Genomic DNA, 21,834 nt, shown 5'->3' with positions numbered 1-21,834 from the left:
GTTGGACTAGATGATCCTTGGGGTCCCTTCCAACTGGACAATTCTCATTCTGAAATCTTGTAGGCAACCTGATTTTGTGCATAGCAGGATGCGGAAGATAAAACTGGAACAAAGTTTCCTGAGAAACAAAAATAAATACATAAAATAAAAATAGTAGATTGTAGCAGCGCAGCCAGCTTTCTGAAATGCTAATAAACACTGAGCAGGGCAGATCAACAGGCTTGGCTGCAAATTAAACCATGTGGAAGTGTCATTTCATTGGGAAATAGCTTATTCCCTTGTGCCACTCAAAAGCTCTGCCCAGGGATAATATTGAGAGCAAGGGAGCCTTGGGGGAATAAGAGTTGAGGATGACAGAGTGGGAGGCATTTGATCTCTTTGTAAAGGGGGAAAGCAGCTTTCAGAGAGCTGTCTTCTGAAAGAAGTTGAAACGTGGGAACCACCTACTCTTAACAAGGCACTTCTGGGTCTGTGCATATCACATGTTTTGGTCCCTGGCTCCCATAATATTCAGTACAGTAATTATCTCGTGTGTTTATCCTGAAGGGGATCAAGGTGTTTCCTCCGCCAGCCTAGAAGCATTTGATCCACTGAGAAGTCAGGCAGCAACTTGTGTTGCCAGAATTACAGCATGATCCTGTAGATGCCTAGCACTCTGAAGGAAGAAGCCCCTTTGTAGTCCCTCTTAAACACCTGGGTCAGTGGGAGTAGAGCCTTGGTTGTTCAGATGATATATCTCACAGGCAAGAGGACCATTAGGCATAGGTGCCAACTCCCTGGGTGCCTGAGCACCCACCAAATTCCCCATGAAGGGGCCGGGCACCCACAAATTTTGGTGCCAGGGCCATGCATGCTGCATGTACCCATGGCCCTGGGCAACCACAGTTGTGGGGCCAAGCTGGCACTCCTGCAACCAGGGTAGGGGTACTTCCTTGTCCTTTCCTAAAGTTGGCTGCCTGTATCTTGTCATAACTGTCTATGACTCAGAGACACAGTAGGGAGGCTTCTGTCCGTGTCACAGTATTTGTCAGTAATAGCCCACCTGCAATCTGAAAAGTGAAGGAGGCTTAGGATGGTAACCATTTCTTAATAAAAGAAATAATCTGAATGTATTCAGAAATAGCAGCAACAACAAACCCTTCATAGTATTACTGCTACAACACTGCTTTTATTTCTCATAATCTTTGTGCATGTTCTACTATAGTAACATGCTAGGGAACTGAAAATAAAATCTAATCTGCCGGTGAAACACTTACAAATGTCCACTATATTTTTGGTTTGTGCTCTAATCCATCATTCTGTCACAGACAAAGAAAATCATTACCCAAAAAGGGTGGGGGAAGCACACAAACTCATGGCCCTTGTATTTTTATTTTTTATTTTAAAAAAACCCCAAATTCCAAATATAAAGCAAACAAAGGCCCAAATCCTGCCATGCAGCTCAGGAAGGACTGCAAAATCTGGAATACAAAATCCAGCTTGCTGTAAGATAAGGTCCAAAAAGGGAGAAACAAGTCCTGCTTGCACCTCTATTGATGCTACTAACTCACCAAGATCCCTTCCCAGAATGCAAAAGGAGCTCAAGCAATGGAGCAAACAGCTTTGGACAAGCTTTGGTCTCTCAGTGACCTGGTTTGCATGTAACACTATGGCATGGTGTGAACGAACAAGTGCACAGTGCTCAGCAAAAAAAAAAATCATGGCTGCTTTGCTCTTCCTCTCCCCTGCTGCCACCACATTGTTTTGGTGAAGGGTTAACATCCGAACCCGGGCTCATGGTTTGTCTCACTCCAAACAAACCGTGAGGCATAACCAAGAACTGTTCTTGGTTTGTAGCCCAGTAGCCTGGCAGCAGCCACAGGGGGAGAAGAGAAAAGCAGCTTTCTCACTGTGGACTGGCAGGCGTGCTCATTCCTGCTAAACCATCGTTTGGTTACATGCTGGTGAGGGCACTCTGAAAGGAGCCTATGGGAAGCTTGTCCATGCACAAGCTTCCTCTGTGGCTGGTTTCACAATGTGGGTGGTGGAGGTGGAATAGATTCCCGTAGAAAGAGGCACTGCAGGGCTGTTTGATTATGCCTTCTGCATTGATCCTGCTTGCTAGGTCCAAAGACGATAGCAGCAATTAGTCACAGCACCTGTCTGGTTGTTGTTGTTTAGTCGTTTAGTCATGTCTGACTCTTCGTGACCCCATGGACCAGAGCACGCCAGGCACTCCAGTCTTCCACTGCCTCCCGCAGCTTGGTCAAACTCATGTTGGTAGCTTCGAGAACACTATCCAACCATCTCGTCTTCTGTCGTCCCCTTCTCCTTGTGCCCTCAATCTTTCCCAACATCAGGATCTTTTCCAGGGAGTCTTCTCTTCTCATGAGGTGGCCAAAGTATTGGAGTCTCAGCTTCAGGATCTGTCCTTCCAGTGAGAACTCAGGGCTGATTTCCTTAAGAATGGATAGGTTTGATCGTCTTGCAGTCCATGGGACTCTCAAGAGTCTCCTCCAGCACCATAATTCAAAAGCATCAATTTTTCAGCGATCAGCCTTCTTTATGGTCCAGCTCTCGCTTTAATACATCACTACGGGGGAAACCATAGCTTTAACTATACGGACCTTTGTCGGCAAGGTGATGTCTCTGCTTTTTAGGATGCTGTCTAGGTTTGTCATTGCTTTTCTCCCAAGAAGCAGGCGTCTTTTAATTTCATGACTGCTGTCACCATCTGCAGTGATCATGTAGCCCAAGAAAGTAAAATCTCTCACTGCCACCTGGTATAATGGCTAAATCAGGGCTTCATGCATGCACTCCACACCTTTTATCTACCATAAGAGATGTTCTGGGTTTGATGAAGCCAGCAGAGATGAGGAAAAGCACTGGAGGAAGGAGGCCAGCAGCTGTTCCAAACAGGGTGACCAACTGTCAAGGACAACAGGGTTCCACTGCCTTCATGAGCTGTGCAGAAGCAGAAATTTTAGCAGGTGCAGCCTCTCTCATTTTTGCACAATAAGCCACACGTGCTGAAATTCTGGTCCTACAACAGCTATTCAGGTTAGAGGAGCCCTAGCTGCTGCTTCTTTTTGCACTTGGCAACCTTCAGCCTGCTTCAGATGTTGAGATTAAGCCCCATTATATTCCAATCTAGGGATCAAGCACAGTTGCCAAATCAAAACCTACTGTTTGTGAATGCTTTCTTGACACTGCATTTTCACATAAGGGTCTGCTTCCTTAATGTTGCCACCCCTGGGAGGCTCCACTGCTTTTAAAAAGTGGCAGCAGACTTGTGTTTCCCCTTCTCTGCCTCTCTTAAAAGGAGCCCTCTCGAGATCTGTTCTTGGCAATCTTATTCTTCCAAGGATCCCAGCCCTGGATAAGCTTGGGCAGCCTGCTGTCACTCCTTGCACTGGCTGCTCAGAGCAGGAGTTCATCTCTCCCAACGCAATGCACTCTCCTCTGCCATCTCCTCCTCTCCCCCCACAGCCAAATATCTCAAAAGGCACTTCCGCCATCATGGTGACATTTGGCTTCGCAGCCTGATGGCTTAATTGTTCTTTATTCATCAGCACAATTTTGTTTTAATTGCTCATATGCCACCTTCCAGAGCATCGCAGAGAGGGTGAGGCAGATGGGGGCTTTATAAATAAAGCAGGCAAATAATATGCAATGACATCTTCCAGTTTTTGAAAAGCCAGGGAGGGCTGGATGTTTTCTAGGTCAGAGAAGATGACTGACTCAGGAACTTAGGAGGTGGCCCTGATGGTGGAGATGAAGGACAGCATCATCAACTCAATACCGGTGTCCTTGATCTAGTATTAGCACTTGAAAGTACGTTGCAGGCATGAGATTCCCTTGCTCTGATGCTGCAAAGCACTTAAACTCATGCTCAAATCCTCTAGATGAAAAAGAGTTCCAATCATGTGCTTAAAGTTAAGTACTTGCTTGGCTGAAGTGCTTCTTAATGCATCTTCTATCGCAGATTCTGTCCTGGCCTGGCAGGGGGCAGATTGGCTGAGCTGATAACTCAGTATCTCTACCTAGTTACCAGCATGGCAAAGCTGGATAGATATCTACACCAAGGACCTCAAAGAGCAGGGTGGGATGATACTCAGCTCCAAAGACACAATGTGCGAGCGTTCAGAGAAGCAAGTATGTTCAATAATCAAAGCAAATATGCTGTAAGACAGCAATGGGGTGGGGTGGGGAGAGAGTCTGCAGTATCATCCAGAGTCTGCAGATGATAACTGACATTCACTCACTGAAATTGACATGACGACTGAGTACAGATGGCACAAAATTGGTCGTACATTAGGCCAATTGGTAGCCAGTGTCAAATGTGTGATAATATCATAAACTCGGGAGAATATAATCAACAGAGAGGTGATCAATGGAACTGTTTCTGAATCAGCCCTGCATTTTATTTTACTCCAAAAGACATGGGGGTGGGGAGAGAGAAGAGAAAGAGCAGGAAGATCTACAAACCACACATGTTGCTTGCTGCCCTTCAGAATCAAAGCCAGAAACTGACCTGTCAGGATAGTGAAATTAAAGGGAAACAATGCATTTCATAGAATCATAGAACTGGAAGGGACCTCAAGAGTCATCTAGTTCAACCCCCTGCAATGCAGGAGTTCTCTTATTGCTCTTCTCAGCTCAAAGCAAAGGCCCTGGATAGCTCAGTTGGATAGTGTGAGGTACCGATAATGCCAAGGTTGCAGGTTTGATTCCCGTATGGGACAACTGCATATTCCTGCATTGCAGAGGGTTGGACTAGCTGATCCTCAGGGTCCCTTCCAACTCTACAATTCCATGATTCTATGAATCAACAGGACTTCTTGTTGTTGCATCTGTAGGTTACTTCCAAATGAGTCTCGAAAGTATGTTTTATGTCTCCCGGGCTTAGATGCTGTGAGGATCAGTTTTGCCACCAGCTCAGTGCAAGTGACCACCTGCAGCATACGGGCGCTGTTCAGCTCAGAAACGGCAGCAGTGCAAAACAGAACAGTATTTAATTCCTGGGCATCAGCCCAGAGTCAGGGGCTGAGAGCCTGAACTCTAGAGATAGCAATGCACTGCTGCCCCTAGCTGCAACCCAATGGCTGTGCATTCTGGCAGGGAGTGGGGAAATGGTCCTTTCCATCACACAGCCTCTTCTCAAATGGAGCAGGGGGAGGGGTGCATATTGCTCATTATGTTTTTTGGGGCTCCCCCCACCTTTTGCATTTAGGAAGACAACAGGCCCGCTGTGGCAGCAAGGGCGTGAAGACCCCAAAATGGGGGGCTGGGCTTCTTTGCATACCTTGTAGAAACTTATTTCCCATTCCTCCTGTCTTTGCCAGTGTATGATAATGGTAATACTTATTTGAGCATATCTGTCAGGCAGTTATGTGAGCCAAGGGCCACTTTCCCAGAGCTGGAGTGAGATCTACAGCCAACAGACCAGAATGTAGAGCAAGATGAGTGGAAGGTTTGACCCAGACTGGATGCACCATACATTTAAAAGCACAGGACTTTCCCCATAGAATCCTGGGAACTGTAGTCTACCTCCACAGAGCTACAATTCCCAGCACCTCTAACAAACTATGCACCCTAATGGCAATCTGCACACATGCCCTGCATCTTAGAATATTTTAAAGAACGCTTGCAATCAAAACCTTATAGAGGTATATATTACTTCCTTTTTAAAGTGCCACAAGTCTACCATCATGCTACCCCTGCTGGAATTTATCATCTTCTGCCAAAGCAGTTTAACTCCCAGGGAAGCCGCAATTCACATCCAGGCATTTTAAGTGGACAACTCTGGAGAGATATACTGAACGTAAAAGATTTCTAATTTTCAGAAAGCAGTCACAGCTGGTAACCAGACTGGTTATTTTCTGTTCTTCCTCAACAAGGGATCTGCTAAAGCAAACCCCTCTTGCAGCTGCAGTATCAAAAATACTCACTTCCTTCCACTTTCATAATATATTCTAGTATGCACAATTTGACTTTCCTTGTTGCAAAATTGTGTTGTGGAATTTGCAGAGCAGAATTTGCCACCAGTTTGCGCATGCACCTGTAGTGGAAGCTCTCCAACAGATGAGACACAGAGAGAGAGCTTTCTAAGCTCACTTGCTACAAGGATTCTCTGCTACCACCCTCTGGCACCAGCAAGTTTTAGATGCAATAGTCTGCCGTGGCTGGTCTGTCTGAACCTGCCGTGTCAAACCAGACTTTCAGGAGAATCTCTCCAAGGAGCCCCGAAGCACAGCTGCCATTGTCATTATAACCCCAGCAGAAAAGCAAATGGAAGTCAATCTTCACTTGTAAGTGTTTGAGTGAAATAGATGAGAGTTTGGGGGATGGCGAGAGGGGGGTGGAGATGGTACTCTCCAGCTCTGCCAATAAACATGCAAGTTGTTGCAGCACTTTCCTCTCTCCCCCCTCACTCCTGCAGTTGGGGAAGGTGGTGGAAGAACATCTCATAACCTCAATTATTATAAACTGGCCTGTCACAAGGAATGGGGGGAGAAAGGCGTATTTGAAAAATGAAATTGGGCCAGAGACATTCATCACAATCAAATTAAAGAAATGTGGTGCTGGAAACAAAATGCTTGTCATAAGGCAGGCACCGGTTTTGCTCACTTCGGAAAGTGAGCTTGGGAATGTAAAACCAAGCAAACTGCAGTAGAAAATGCCTTGATTAAAGAAAGCTCACCTGCCCATAACCACCTCCCCAGCTGTAACCTTTTCTGGTTTCCATAATGGGTTTCCTGCACATATAATCATGCAGTTAATTTGGTCTGTCGAAATGCCACCAAGCATTCGCTACCAACAAGCAATGATCATAAATCTATCAGCCCGTGGTGGGGTGGGGGGAAACACCATTGCAACATCAGGGTCCCTTATGTGGGTGGACTCACCCCACCACTGCAGCAGTTTTCCCACAAGTAGGGCTTAAATCACCTTTGTACTTTCACACACTACTGATAAGAGAGTGTTGTCCCATCACCAGTTTGCAACCCTGAAATTTCACCACTTGAAAACTCAGATGTGCTGCAGGAATATAGTGGTACCTCGGGTTAAGAACTTAATTTGTTCCGGAGGTCTGTTCTTAACTTGTAACTGTTCTTAACCTGAAGCACCACTTTAGCTAATGGGGCCTCCCGCTGCCGCTGCGCCGCACCACCGGAGCATGATTTCTGTTCTCATCCTGAAGCAAAGTTTTTAAACCGAGGTACTATTTCTGGGTTAGCGGAGTCTGTAACCTGAAGCGTCTGTAACCTGAAGCGTATGTAACCCGAGGTACCACTGTATCTTATATAAATTGATGAATCAGTAACTAAGGTGAAAACCAAAATCTTGACCTTCTGGCCCAGTTTCAGTGTGCTGCCCCCTCACCACACTGGCTACCTCTGTGTGCATCAACATGCAGCCTGTCATTTAATTGTTGTAGTAATAATTCAGTTCTAGAAGATGCCAACCGCTTTTCCTTTCCCCAGATTTATGGGCATTATGGGGCATACCACACCTCTTAAACATGCAGGCAGCTTTGTAGAAGTGAGTCATAGAGACAGCCTGGTGTTCAAAGGGCTCTGCTATTTATGAGAGCAGCGTTGTTTGATGAGGAAGGTGTTGGGATGTTGCTTTTTGAAAAAAAAGAATGGGTGCACCTGACCTGCACTTGCAGAAGCGACTGCAGAAGTAAAGAGGCAGCAAAAACGTAAGGCAGCTTTTGAGGACTCTTGCCATTTGCACAAGAACAGAAAGACCCACTCGACTAGAAGCACTAACAATGTCATTAGCACAGTGCAGCAACTTTGCATCACTCACATTTACCAGATGTCATCATGTACAGAAAGTGCTTCAGGATATGCCTTCCCATTTCGTTTCCCCATATCTCCTGGGTAATGCATCATTCTCCTCCCTCTCACTGCACCAGCGGAAGGGAGTTTGCGTTCTTTTCCTGTCCCTTCACTCTCCAGAGCAGTCAAACCTACATCCTATCTAAGGCATCTGGGTCCCTCTTGGATGCCAGCTCTCCCTCCCTCCCATTTCCACCCCTTTGGAGCCCTCCTGCTTCAACATGCTTTTTGCTACCCCCCCTCCCACCCCTTTGTCTTCTTTCCAGCTCCTGCTAAAACCATCTCTTCCTCTCCTGGCTCCTACCCTGCCTTTGCAGATGAAGATGAGCTGGGTAAATATTAGGATGGGAGGAGCTGCCAGTTTCAGTTTTCTCAGTTTCTCATTTTTCCAATGGTAAATTCAGTTCTCCACATTCCTCCAGCAATTTGAAATTGTGTGGGTTTTTTTTTTTTTTTTTTAAATCCTCCTTTCAGTGTGAATTTCTCCTAAGGAAGAAATGTTTGTATGCAGCTTTGACTAACGTACACATTTTATCAAGCAACACAAACCAATCAATGCATTTTTATATGTTATTTTCACTCATATGTTTGTTTTTATGCACCCTTTCCCCTAAGATATGCATTTTTGTGAACACTGGCTGGAGAACTGCATCACAGAATTTGGGAAAGTGTAAATTTTGAAGGATGCCTGAGTTTTGGTTCTTGTGTTGTTTCAGAAAGTGCAAATTTGATAGATGTGGCTTTAAATGTGAATTTAATTGAACTTATCCCCCATCCTTAGTTAGTATGGCATAACAGAAAAACACTCATCTATGGACACACCGGGGGGGGGGGGGAGAGAAAGAGACTGACTGGCTGGCTTACCATGGATGCATGTAAAGTATCTTGCATGGGGCAGATATGATGGATTATTTCACCTGGTATATTTTCCCCTACCTGCATTTTAAGATTTGAGTAAGAAAGGAGACAAAATCTAGGGGTGTGTGAACACCCCCTGCCCCCAACGTTAAGCTCAGAACTATCACTTTTCCCAGTGAATGTTCATTTTAAATACTTGCAAAAGCCCTTCAGCTATTAAAGGTAATCAAACAACTCTGCCCCACAAAAAGTACAATGGGGTGGATATTCCAGTCTGCAAGTATAAGGATCCCCCATGTGAGTTGACTCCTCCTTTCCCCCCCCCCAGCAGTTCCCCCAGCAGCAGCACTTAAATCATCCCTTATGTACACTGATGGAGATGTCCTCTCCACTGATTTGCAGCACAGCGTAACTGAAAGGCTCTGGAACGTGAACAGAATTGAGGCATGGCTCTGCTCAAGATGGGCAACGTGCCCACTTCAAATTCTGCTTGCAACAATTGAAGTAGGCGAGAGGACAGTCACAGAGTTATAGACTTTGCTTTGAATTCTTGCCCCATCCCTAGAATCAAAACACACAGACATCTTCACAATATCCGAGAGTGAGTTTGATCAAGTCAGAGCTAAGCTAATGAGACCAGTTTGGGGATTAGGTTAGGGATTAGTCTATATGAGCTTTGTGACCTCTTTGTTCCTATTAAGAGAGCCAGATGAGTCTGTTTGTGGTGTTTCCTTGCAGGAAAGCTCCCTGTGCCACACAAATCTTCTCTTCTAGAACTAAAAACACCAGCACTGAAAGCGACTGAAGAGTTAAATTAAAAAACGAGAGTATTGCAGAATGAGATATGCAGAAATGACAGTCTCCCTCCTATGGCTGATAGTCCCAAGAGTCAAGAGGGCAAACCCAGACAATTTAACTTCAAAAGGTCTTCTGATATCTCCTCTGCTTGAATTTCTAAGCTAATCAGCCGGATGGCAGAATACGGAGGCAGAGGCAAAGTCTTTCCCCTGCTGCAAATATATTCGCCCACAACCCAGTGCCTTGCTCAGCCCAAGCGTAGCACCATTCTGTTCTGGATGAGCACCCCACCTGCACCCTGCAGCGCTTGCAATCAGCCAACCTGGAGAAATGCTTGCTTAATACCAGTCCATTGCATCATTGCATCAGTCCTGCTAAGAGCTTCTGATTGGCCAGGCCCATAACACTGACAGATTGGGGGCATGTGACCTTAGCATTGATAAGGAGCAAGCAATTTTCTGTCCCAGCTAAGAAAATAATGAAGAGGGAAGGAAGGAGGGAAGTGCACATGGATCTGGTGCGGAATTTTCTCCAGAGATAGCTCTCTCTTTCATGCTTAAGAAAAAAGACTCCCTAATCTGGAAATGTTAACCTAGGTAAGGTTGCGGTGTACTATTGAACCAGCTCCCTTGATACCTCATTCTGGCTCCTCTGAGACCTCTTTCAAATTATGCTCAAATGACATCAGCTCTTTTTTAGAGAAAGAGAAAGGGATCATCCATATGTTTCTGGGAGAAACGCTGTTCAGGATCAACATACAGCTGCCAACAGGGATCCCTGGAACTTCAGAGGTCCCAGGAAGTTTAGGAAAATGGGAACACGCTGAAAAGCCTTTTGTGACTTTAGAATCACAGAAGTCCAAAGCAGGACTCTGTTCTAGATTTGATTTTTCCTCTTCTAGGTTCCTGTTTCTAAGAAGAAACAAGGGGCTCAAACTGTCTTGTGCAAATTCCAACTATCACCCCCAAACCACTGTGGAAGCAGCTCAGAGTCCAAGCGGCACATAAGGAGGTTTTCCCGTTTTAAGCCACACTCGCTGGGTGACACATTCTAGCAGCCACTCTTAAACAGGGGAGCATCGGACACCATGACATATGCTATCCTTTTACTGACAATCACTTGCTGCCCTTCCACAGAGCTTCTTAAAAAATAAACGCTCACATGCCATGCTCTGAAAACATTAATTAAGCCTCTCAGCACCCCTGCATGGAAGGTATTATTATCAGACACCTCACAGATGGCATGAAGAGGGTAAGTGAGTTTCCCAAAGTCAAACAGCAAGGCAGATGTATCAAGGAAGAACAAAAACAGGAGCCACTGCGAAATGTGATAAATATTGCAACCCTAACCAGCTCTCTTCTAAAAGGAGCAGCATCAGAAATGCAGCAGCCGTGCCTGTCATGGAATAACTCCTGCTACCCTCTGTCATACCGAATCAAGAACTGCTGGAAAAGTTCCTTTTTTAAAAAAACTCCACACACAACAACTTTACTTACACTTTGACATCCAGCACTACTGGGAAAAGACAGACTTGAAAAGCAAGCTTGGAACTCTGTTAATTAGGAAACTGAGCGCACACATTTATAAAAGGATCTTCGAAGACGGGCTTTTATCTGATGCCTGAGATACAGCCTGCTTGGTCTGTGCTTGGGATTTTTGTCCTCCTCTGAGGCTAGGGGGGGAGAGAGCTGTAGTCGCTAAGGACAATCCACACATTCACAAATGTAGGGGTTTGAGAAGCATTTAGCTACCTAACACAAATCCTATTTGGGATGCAAAACCAGGTTTGACTCTCAAGCGAATCTTGCTTCAAAACTCCTCAATCACTTAAGGCAGCAATGGGGAAGCAGTGGTACTCCAGATGTTGTTGTCTTCCAGCATCTTTTAGCTATTGACCACAGTCAATCCAGCAACATCTGGATGCCCACTGGTTCCCCATCCCTGCCTTAAGGAGAAAGGGGATTATCCTGTTCCACACACACCCCTCTCCCAAGCAGTGAGGGAATTCAAGGCAATCTTTTTTAAAAAGAGGTTTATTTTGTTGGTGGGGAGGAGGGAGAAAGAACTCAGAGACATGCTATATTTATTACAACCTGCTTAACAATGGCTCAGCTGAGTCAGGCATTAAAGGCTAGAAGCAAAGAACCCACAGGTGGCTGATGCTTAGGGTACTTTCAAAGGAAAACACACACTTCATAGGACACCAGGTGTCGTAACACAGTGCTTCCATTTATGCAGCGCAGAAAACATGCAGCTTTTAAGGGAGCAGAGTCCACCCTATCTTTCTGCCAAATTATCAAAAGGAAATAAGGCAAAGAGAATAGTGTGCTATAATGGTGTCAATTAAAAATAAATTAAACAAATAAAAGAGAAAATGCTTCTGGCAATGCTGACAGTGCATCAAAAAAGCAAAGAACAGGTGGTTTGGGAAGCGAGTAAAGTGGTAATATGGGGCTTTTTTATACCGTAAGGTGTGTACCAAAGAAAGATAAAGAGAGCCGAAGAAACAAGAAATCTTACAAGAAATCAAAAGAAAAGAAAAAGAATTAATAAATTCCCCACGAAAAGAGATAGTGAAATAGGACATTAAGTTAGGAAACACAATGGGAAATTAAATATTTGGAACAGAAGCAATTTGAACAGGCTAAGAAGCCAGGGAAACTAATAGCTTGGCAAATAAAGAAAAAACAAGAAAAAACCTGAATTAATAAAATAAATTTTAAAACACTTGGTTTCTTGAGCACAAGAATGTGGCTACTAACATTCAAACCACATTTTATTTTAGGTGGGGAAAGATGGGTCTATCTGAAGAACCATCTTGCCCTGGGGAGAAGGGAGAAGAAGCAAGGAGAGCTTTTCCTAAGAAAACATGTTGTCTTTTCTTTTCTAATGGTGCTTATTGTTGTAATAACCTAATGCAAGCAGTTTTGTGAGGTCCTCCTGAAAAGTGGTATAAAAATACTCTTAATAAACAAATAAATCTGGATTTGTTTCACCAAGCACATATTCCTAGAGCTGTCGCTAGAGATCCGTAAGTGTTCTTCCTCTTAGCAAACTGGCCAGAAAGTAAATATTTGAAATATCCTCAACTGGTCTCCACTCTGCAGGTTGATGGAAGAACCAGGCTGGCTAGGACTATGAAGAGCAGGTTGTTGCTCAAAAGAAGAGTCTGACAGGATTAGACCAAAGAGCTATCTAGACTAGAATCCTGTTTTCTACATTGGTCATCCAAATGCCTTTGGAAAGCCCACAAGCAGGATGTGAGAGCAACAGCCCTCTCCCATGTAGTTTCTCAGGAACTGGTATTCAGAAGTCTGGAGATAGCATATAGCAGTGGTGGCGAACCTTTTGGAGACCGAATGCCCAAACTGCAATCCCAAACCTACTAATTTATCACAAAGTGCCAACCTGGCAATTAAATATGGGATAATAATTAATATACCATAAGAAAATGAGCTGGGGTAGGGCTGCCCCGAGTTGTTGAGCTTTTTGGGGGGGGCATTGCCCAGAGTTTTTTTGGGGGGGATTGCCAAGACTTGCAGATCTTTTTGGGGCGGGGCGGGGGGGGGGCTACAAAATACAGTTGTATTTTTTTTGGGCGGAGAAAAACACTCACATGAATTACAAATGCTTCCTATGGCATGTGGAGCAGAAACAACACATAGAGCTTTTGTGGGGGCATTGCCCAGAGTTTTTTGGGGGGATTACCAAGACTAGCAGAGCTTTTTTGAGTGGCTTGGATCACAGGTGTTTTTTTGGGGGGGGGGAGAGAAACACTCACAAGCATTATAAACACTTTCTCTGGAGCAGAAACAACACAGTTTCAAGAATCACAGGCAGCAACCAGTCAACGAAAACCCTTGACAAACCCACCAATCACACAAACTACAACCTGCTGGCTGCAAAAAATCCCACCAATGTCGGGGGGGACGGACGGGGAGGCAGGAATACAGCTGCTTTGGGGAGATAAACTGCCTCTAAGCTGCTGCCAGCGGGGAGTGAGCAGTTTACTCACGAGATGGCATGGGGGGAAGCGGCTGCCCAATTTGAAAACCCCAAACAACGGCATTGCTGGCGTGATGGCGTGTGCCAACAGAGAGGGCTCTGCATGGCTCACTCTGGCACCCGTGCCATAGGTTCGCCACCACTGGCATATAGCCATCACATATAACGCTACTGGTAACTTAACCCTCCATGAATTTGTTCAATCACTTTTGAAGATATCTAAACTGGTGGCCCTTGCAACATCCTGCTGTGGCCAATTCCATCTTTTAAGTATGTACAGCACTTATTCCACCATCTACAAGAGACAGAGCCATCTAGGGTAAGGAACGTCACAAAACTTACTGCAGGTTGCCTAGCTCTGAACAGCCAAAGGGTTAACAGCAGGAGACACTAATATTGTGAACTGTTTTCTTGTGGGAAACTATTTCCTTTTTTAATATTGGTTTCCATGTGTCTAAAATCTGTAATCATCACTCTTCCCTTGCCATTGACCCTGAGGGCAATTCATAAAACCCATTTTCAAATTCATTTGATTGAGACTCCAGTACCTGAGAAAATGAACTCTCCCCTCCCCACCAGTTGGTCTTTGTAATAATTCATTAACAATAAAGAAACTGGAAAAATATTTTTTCAGGGGGTGGGGGAAGCTATGCTACCCCGCAGATACAATGAACAGAAAGATCAGAATGTTTGCTGGGTAATGAAACCCTCAGCTCCCCTGAGACACCGATTTTTATAGCTAGAACATAATCATCTTGTGGAGATCGAAAAGGGTAGTTTAGAGTAATGATGACTAATGCCCAAGGATCTATGGATTTAAGGGCAGAGATTTTAAGCTAGCCACAGATACAAAATCCCTAGATGGAGCAAGAAACAGATACCCATATTGCTTAGGTTTCCACTGCTCTATGTATGTTCAGCAGGGCACGTTCAGTGGGTTTGCAACTCTAGACCAGTACCTTTTTGTGTACCCTCGAAAACCTTGATGTCCCCTTGCTGCCTCCCTTTTGTGCAGGAATGGGGCTGTTTTTGGCGACCAAAGAATCCGTAATTGAGCAATGAGTTCACTCATTATTATATTATCATTATTTCAATATAACAATAATTAATAGTGATTAGACCAGAAAGCCTTTAAGCTGCCACAAGTCTATTGTTTTTGCTGCAACAGACTAACAGGGCTACACCGCTGGAAATTTGTTTTTGTGGAAAAAGAGCAAAACCCAAGATTTCCAAACAGCCTGCAAATGGTTGCAAAACAGCAAGAGAAGAATAAAAGGAATGATGAGAATCAGCACGGAAGTCAAAGATGAGCTGAGATGAAAACAAGTTATGCAGGGGCCTCAAGGGGCACACAGGGAAAGTTTAATTTGATGTGCAAGGAGATTGCTTTAGAAATTATTCACTGTATTTTGCTTTCACAGGATATTACACATTGCAAGCAACTTTGGATTAAACCTAAAGTGGAGACTAATTCAATTTTTGAACTTCAAAAATCAAAACCTAAACCTCCTATAGGACGAGTCAACCTCTCATTTTCATCATGCAAAAATGCTGATGATGGTCACAATATTTTTGAATGATTTTGCTGTATTTTAATAACTGGTAATTTTCAAGTTTTAAACTTTTAATTCGGGAATTCCCAGCACTAAAATCTTGCTGACTGCATTTGAGCTGATGCTAGGCACTAGAGAAATCCTTTAATCAATGGAAATTTTTCAGAGACCTCAGAGAATCCAAGTAAGTAGATGCAAAAACAGACTGCAAAATTCTGACTGACTTTCATGAAGTCCTTTAACACCTTGTTTGCATCTGCTTAATAAAACTGTATCCCACAGTTCTTTGAACCAGGGACTGGTTTGAACTCATCACAAGCTAGGAATAAAAGAAGCAAAATACATTCCCACTAGAAGCAAAAATCCTCACTGCAAATTTGGCAACACCTTTGAGTTTTGCACCAGATAAATTCATTAGGTGTATATTTTTCTAAACTCAAATCAGATAGTACCAGAGGTGGGAAAACAAATAAGCTTGGATATGCAGATGGACACACCAGAAAGCAGTTGCATGATTTGGCAACTGATGGTCAGCAGGGCATTTCTTCCAGCTGGTCACTCCTTCCCTCCTTCTGTGCTTGTTGAAGCTCTTACCCTGATTCCAAAACTACAATGTACACTAGAAAACACTTCTGAGTCACTCTCAAACTGGCAATAGCGAAAGTGTCTGCAACATTTTCTGCAACACTCCTAATGTTGTCTCAGCAACAATTCTAATGACTTTATTGCTCAAGGCCATCATATAGCACACATGAAATGAAAAGAAAGGGGAAATTACAAAAAAAAAAAAAGTTTTCATTTTAGTTGAACAGTTTCCCAAGCACTTACCATTGGGCGATGGCATCATGTCTTTGGCAATTTGGGCTTGCTACTGAAGGCAAGGACTTAAATTGGTTTAATGGGCCATGGGCAGGCCTCTTGCCTCCTTGGAAGAAGCTCACAGCAAGGGGAAGATCAGACAGGCAGCAGACACAAGGCACTAGCTTGCCCTCTCCCTGCCAGAAAAGGACAATCATCTCCAGCTGAAGTTGAAGCATATTCTGTCCTCTGCCATCAGCCAGGGGACTAAGGGCAGCTGGGTTGTGGGTGTGTATTTCTACTTAAAGACAGGAAGGCCCACCTGTCCACATCAGGTGATACTGCTGAGGCTAAGTAACTTGCAAGAACTGGTAAGTGAATTAGCTTCCTTTGCTTTCCCCTTTCCCTTTTAAATCATGGCTGTTAGATTGCAAGCCTTTAAATTTTGTAATCATTTAGCAAAATTATTATGGCATAAACTTTCATGGACTGGAATCCACTTTATCAGATATATGAACACAGATTAACCTTTAAGGTGCTAAAAGACTCTTTGCAAGATGACAACAACAGCCATAGCTATTCCCCGTTCCCAGGGAACTGTAGCTCTGCAAGCGTGAGGGCCATCTAACACTGAATTATCAGCACCCTCACCAAACTAATTCCCAGGATTCCTTAGGTGAAGCCATGATACTTAACACTGGTACAAAAAAACAGATATGTTTACAGCAGAGCTAGGGTGAGCTTACTGCGCATATGTAGGGCAGCCAAAACAACATGAGGTGACTATTTCAGGATTAGAAGCAACAGGCAAAGGTCTTATTAAAAAATAAGGACAATAATTTTAAACAAAATGTTTCCATGAGCCAAATATTCTTTCAATAAGGTCTCTCTGACAGTCTCTCTTAGCAGCTTAGAGTCTACTTAGAACAATTGCCTAAAGCTAACTTTAATTGGAGGAATATCATGGGGCGGGGGTGAATGTTTGCATTATAATCAGGAGTCACTGGACAATTGGAAGGTACCAGCTGACCTTGTTCAAAAATGGAAATTTCTATCAAGTATGCTGCTTAAGTGACTTAGAACCTATTTGCATATGCAAAGAACTAATTAAAGTACGGCTTGGAAAAAGGAGACTCCCTACCCATGAATATAGATACCACTGGAGCCAAAAGCTGATTCGCTTGGAAATAGTTCGATGAACTCAGAGGACCATAGATCCTGGGTCAGCGCTCCAAAATGAGATCAAAGTCACTATTATTAGTTAGCACTTAAGAGATTTCTAGAGGACCCACCTTTCCTTTACTAGACATTGGCTCTCATCAGACCCTACCTACCCCAAATCACACTTCTCACCTGACCACTGGTGCTTAGAAAACTAAGAATGATTTCCATGGTGGGAATGGCAATTTTTGCTAATCCTAATTCTGTTACATTGGGAGAAGTTTCTACAAAACTTTCAGATGGATAAAGTGATACCAGTTTGTAACGGAAAATCTGACCTACAAGCCCAAGATAGGAACTGTTCAACTGGATCTGCCCCCACTGCCTAGTGCTGCCCTTGTCAACCAATGTGTTGGAAAAGGATTGGGATTATAAAGGTTATCCATTACGCAGTCGGCAGGCAGGCGATTTGGTACCAGGAGTGATAGTCATTTTCAGAAATGCATGTGTCTGAATGTGCAAAGCAGCACTTTAAGAGTTGCAAACTTTCTCTACTGCCAAGGTGGCTGCGACTGATGATCGTACAGCCTTGACCTAGTTTTTAGGCCACCACCTTCACGGCTTCTCTCCCTGCCCCCCACTGCATTGATTTGCTCTTCGTCCCCAGAAGCAGGTGTTATAAGGTAAAAGGTGGCATCACGCCAGGACTACCCACTACCACTTGGCAGTACATCCTAGACTTCCATCCATCTTCTACTTTAACTGGCACTGTGTAATTAACTTTCAACCCACCTCTTTTCCCTTAGTAAGAGAGGCTGCCATAGTCACATCTAGGGTACAGAAGAGGAAGCTCTGATGGTGGCAGCTTAAAGTTTTCACTGCTGTTCTTTATTAACCAAAAGTTGAAAGGTTTATAAAGCGGCTCAACAGACAGTTGTGACTGTAACCACAACTTGCTTTGGCCATTATTAAAATGTGATTAAAAGCTTGTCAGATTAATATTATTGATTAAAAATTAGAGATCTGCAGAAGATCTATAAATGATCTGCCATAGGGGAAGATGGCAGATCATTTATAGATCTGCCATCCCCTCCCCCAAAGAATCTTGGTAACTGTAGTTTTCGCTCAGAGCTCCTTACAAAACTACAGTTCTCAGGATTCTCTCACATCTGACTGCATAATGCTTTGATTTCCTTTTGTTTTCTGATGTTGTCAACACTATTCCTCCACTGAGGTTTGTCCCCATGAACATTTTTCCCTTGTAGCTGATGCTGGCAGCATGGAAACACTGCATGTAAATACAGAATCAGATCCTAAGTTCCTGTTGCCTAGGACTGCCATTTGTCCAGAATTTCCCAGACATGTCTGGGATTCATTTGTCATTTGTCATGTCTGGGTGGAATTTCTGAAGATTGGGAAAACCCTGGCGTATAGCAACCCATGTTGGAAGTGTTGATTTTTTGGTGAATTTCCTAAAAAAAAATTTCTTTTTAATAGCTGAGCAACTTTGGAAAAAAGAGAAAAGGTTCAACAACTTTTGTGTCTGGATTTTCACTTTTTGAAATATGGCAATCCTATTGTTGCCAGAATTTTACTGGGAGATTTCAGGAGTAAATACATAAACAGCCTTTCACTGAGTCACATTGAAATGTTACCTTAATATGGGAGAGTTAACCATTAGCTTCTCATGAGGCTGCATTCTAAATGGTAACAGTGAGGATTCCCAACTCTGTTAGCCATGAGAAATGAAGCAGGGAGTTCTTCCTCCCCAGAATAACTAATTGAAAATAAGAGTGCAAATCTGCAAATCGCCTGAATGAAAGTGACAAAAGTTGCTGCCATCTGGAGTCTGGTCAGTGGGCTGTGCTCAATGACTTTGAGATGTCATTCAGGTTCTTACTGGAGCATCAACATTCCAAAACCTCACAGCTGGTATCCTCAGTACAAATGGGGAGAAAATAAATAGGATAGGGATGAAGCTAATTTCCCTCCTCCTTTGACTCCAACTCTCATAAATACATACAGCTAGAGACACAGTGCTAACTGCAGAACACAATGGCAGGGATTCAGAGTTGAAAATGCATAATGGGGTTGGCACAAACTGACTCCCATGCCCTCTTCTCCCCACGGGAGTCTTCCAGCCTCCCAAAAAAGGCTTGCAAAGTTGCCTTCACCCGATTTTCAGCGATATACCTTTCCCGTGACATAGTCTACCCCATTAAGCAAGGGGAGAACAGGGAGGTCTACTTGTGCCAGCACCATTCTAACCCTGATAGAATGTGTCAAAACTCTCTTTTTCCTTGCAAGAAAAGCCTACCCACACACCTGCCATGTGGCAGAAGGGAATAGCAGCACACATATCAAAGGGGGGGATTATGTGCAGTGGGAGCCAACCGATTCTGTTCATTCTATCTTTGTTATCTGGATTAGGACCTGTGCTGGCAGGATGAATCGGGCTCCTTCCTGAAGCAGATGGACTAGTCAGTTTGTGGCAGGGACTTGTCCAAAAGAACACTGCACATATGTACACAGATCTTCCCACCTCACACCAAGTGTTGGGCACACCCTCTTGATTAGACAGGCCATTTTTCTTCTAAGCATCTGGGCACCAGCAAATCTTATTGCTGTGTCAGAAGAGATTTTGCCACACACAAATGCATCATTGACACACGAAGGCAGACTCCAGTCATTAGCCGCTGAAAGAAAGAAGCTGCCCTGCATTCAGGGTCCTTGTCACACGGCAATAAGAAATAAGCTGCTTGTTCAAAGGTAATGGTTCTATAGGGGCAGAGAAAATGAGGGCCGCCTAGGAAGAGGAGATAAATACAAATGCCTTGCCTCAAACTGTGGCACTTTACAGTACAACCCTGGTCTGCGAGTAAGTTGTTTTTTAAAAAACGCTCCTCTAAGATCTGGTGTATACAGTGGTACCTATACTTAAGTACTTAATTCGTTCTGGAGGTCCGTTCTTAACCTGAAACTGTTCTTAACCTGAAGCTCCACTTTAGCTAATGGGGACTCCTGCTGCTGCTGCGCCGCAGGCGTGCGATTCCTGTTCTCATCCTGAAGCAAAGTTCTTAACCCGAGGAACTATTTCTGGGTTAGCGGGGTCTGTAACCTGAAGTGTATGTATCCTGAAGCGTATGTAACCCGAGGTACCACTGTACAAACATCAGCTAGAAGCGGTGAGGTGAGCTGCACCATGCCAGGCTACACATAGGGGGCATTCACACACTATTTTGGGGGGGAGATTTTTCAAATGCAAAGCCACCCTGTAAATTCTCTGACACCCTCAACACATTACAAACTTCTATCCCAGCCCTCTCTTCACTATTGCCAGTGATGTGGTTTTTCAACTTGCAGGAAGCTTTTTAAATATTCAAACTTGTGACCCCACTCTGCAATGATGCAGTCCATTATACTAGATGCTGCTCAATTGGTGCTAACCCATGACAGGGCCTCTTTGGTGGCAGTTCCCCATTACGGAAGACCCTCTTTGGTGAGGTGCTCCATCTCCCACATTATTGACATTCAGGAGGGATTTTAAAACATTCTTGTTCAACCAGGCATTTAATGGCTGAGAGGTATTATTCCTGGCAATTTTAAATTATTAGCTCTGAGGGTATGTGACTGCTTTCAAATGCTTTTAGATGTTCTTGTCATTACAAATGTGTTATAATTAAGTTTTGAACTGTACGTACTGCTTTACTACATTGTTTGCTGCCCTTGGCTCCTTTGGGAAAAGGCCCGGATATTTAAAAAACAACAACAAAAATCCAGTAAGACAGACTAGTATTCTATCACTTGCTTAGTTAGACAATTTGCTTTGAGCCATCTAGTTCACTAGATAGGATTGTACAAGGCTTATCTGCATGCTGTGGTGGGTGGTTTTCAAAATATGCAATATACTGGGCACTTTATCTTATGAATTCCCAATCCAAATGAGACATGTATTTTTCAACTAGACACAGAGAACTGGGCCGAAAGAGCAGTCTGTTCTCTTGTGTATAACCACTGAACATAGTCTGATGCTTTAAGTAAAAGTTCAACTCTTGGCTATATTTACTTTTTAAGCAGATCAAATCGAGCAGTCAAGGACCTCTTCAGGGCTATTTACACGGGACTTTAATCAATTTGCTAAGTGTTTTACAATCCTTATATTATTATTTTTAAAACGAAAATCCTATGAGAAAGAGTTATTCATCCAATTTTACAGATAGGGATCCAAAATATGAGAGTGAATGGTTTGTCCTAAGCTACCTAGGGATTTTTTTTTAAAGAACTGACTAGAGACTGGACTCACTGAGCCATGCTGACATTTGACATTTTTCTACTTCCAGAAGCTTCACTGCAACTAGTATAACACTACAGGTGAAGCTCATGATTCCCCCCGAAGGCCTCTTCTCAAAGTCTGTTTCTCAAACCTGATGCCCCTTTTCCAACTGTCTCACTTTTAAGGGTGGCTCTTTCTCCTCATGGTCTTTGAAGTGTAGAAAGACAAGGGATTTAAGCTCCAGTGGCACTTTGATTTCAGATTTACAGTCCACTTCCCTAATAAATCCCATGCCACACTTTAATTCCTCAGAGGGAAAGAACGTGTGAGCCACAGAAGGAGAAAGTAGAAACTGTTTATTTCCATCATAAAGATGCCTTTTAATATTTTAACATAAATCAAGCTGTGCTTTATGATGATAATAAATTTACCAGAAGAAACTTCATTTGCTGCCTAAGGCAGCAAAATGATTCAATTTGTTTAGTTTTTAAGCACAAGGAAATGTAATTGAGTCGGGTAAGGTACAGCTGTTTTAATTGACTTTTCGGAGAACACCTAG

The 21,834-nt window shown here is 43.6% G+C and overlaps 1 long non-coding RNA gene across 1 annotated transcript in view; it reads right to left on the bottom strand.

Moving 5' to 3' along the window:
* LOC309335746 overlaps positions 1–17,258 on the bottom strand; it is a 31,039-nt gene extending 13,781 nt beyond the window's left edge. The window contains exon 1 of the long non-coding RNA XR_014153703.1: positions 16,983–17,258. This is a non-coding gene — a long non-coding RNA (uncharacterized lncRNA). The remainder of the gene's footprint in view (positions 1–16,982) is intronic.
* Between the last annotated feature and the right edge of the window lie 4,576 nt (positions 17,259–21,834).

The sequence above is a fragment of the Podarcis erhardii genome, assembly GCF_964252035.2.
Source record: "Podarcis erhardii genome assembly, chromosome: 2".
Classification (NCBI taxonomy): Eukaryota; Metazoa; Chordata; class Lepidosauria; order Squamata; family Lacertidae; genus Podarcis; species Podarcis erhardii.
This window is presented reverse-complemented; position numbering and strand designations above follow the sequence as displayed.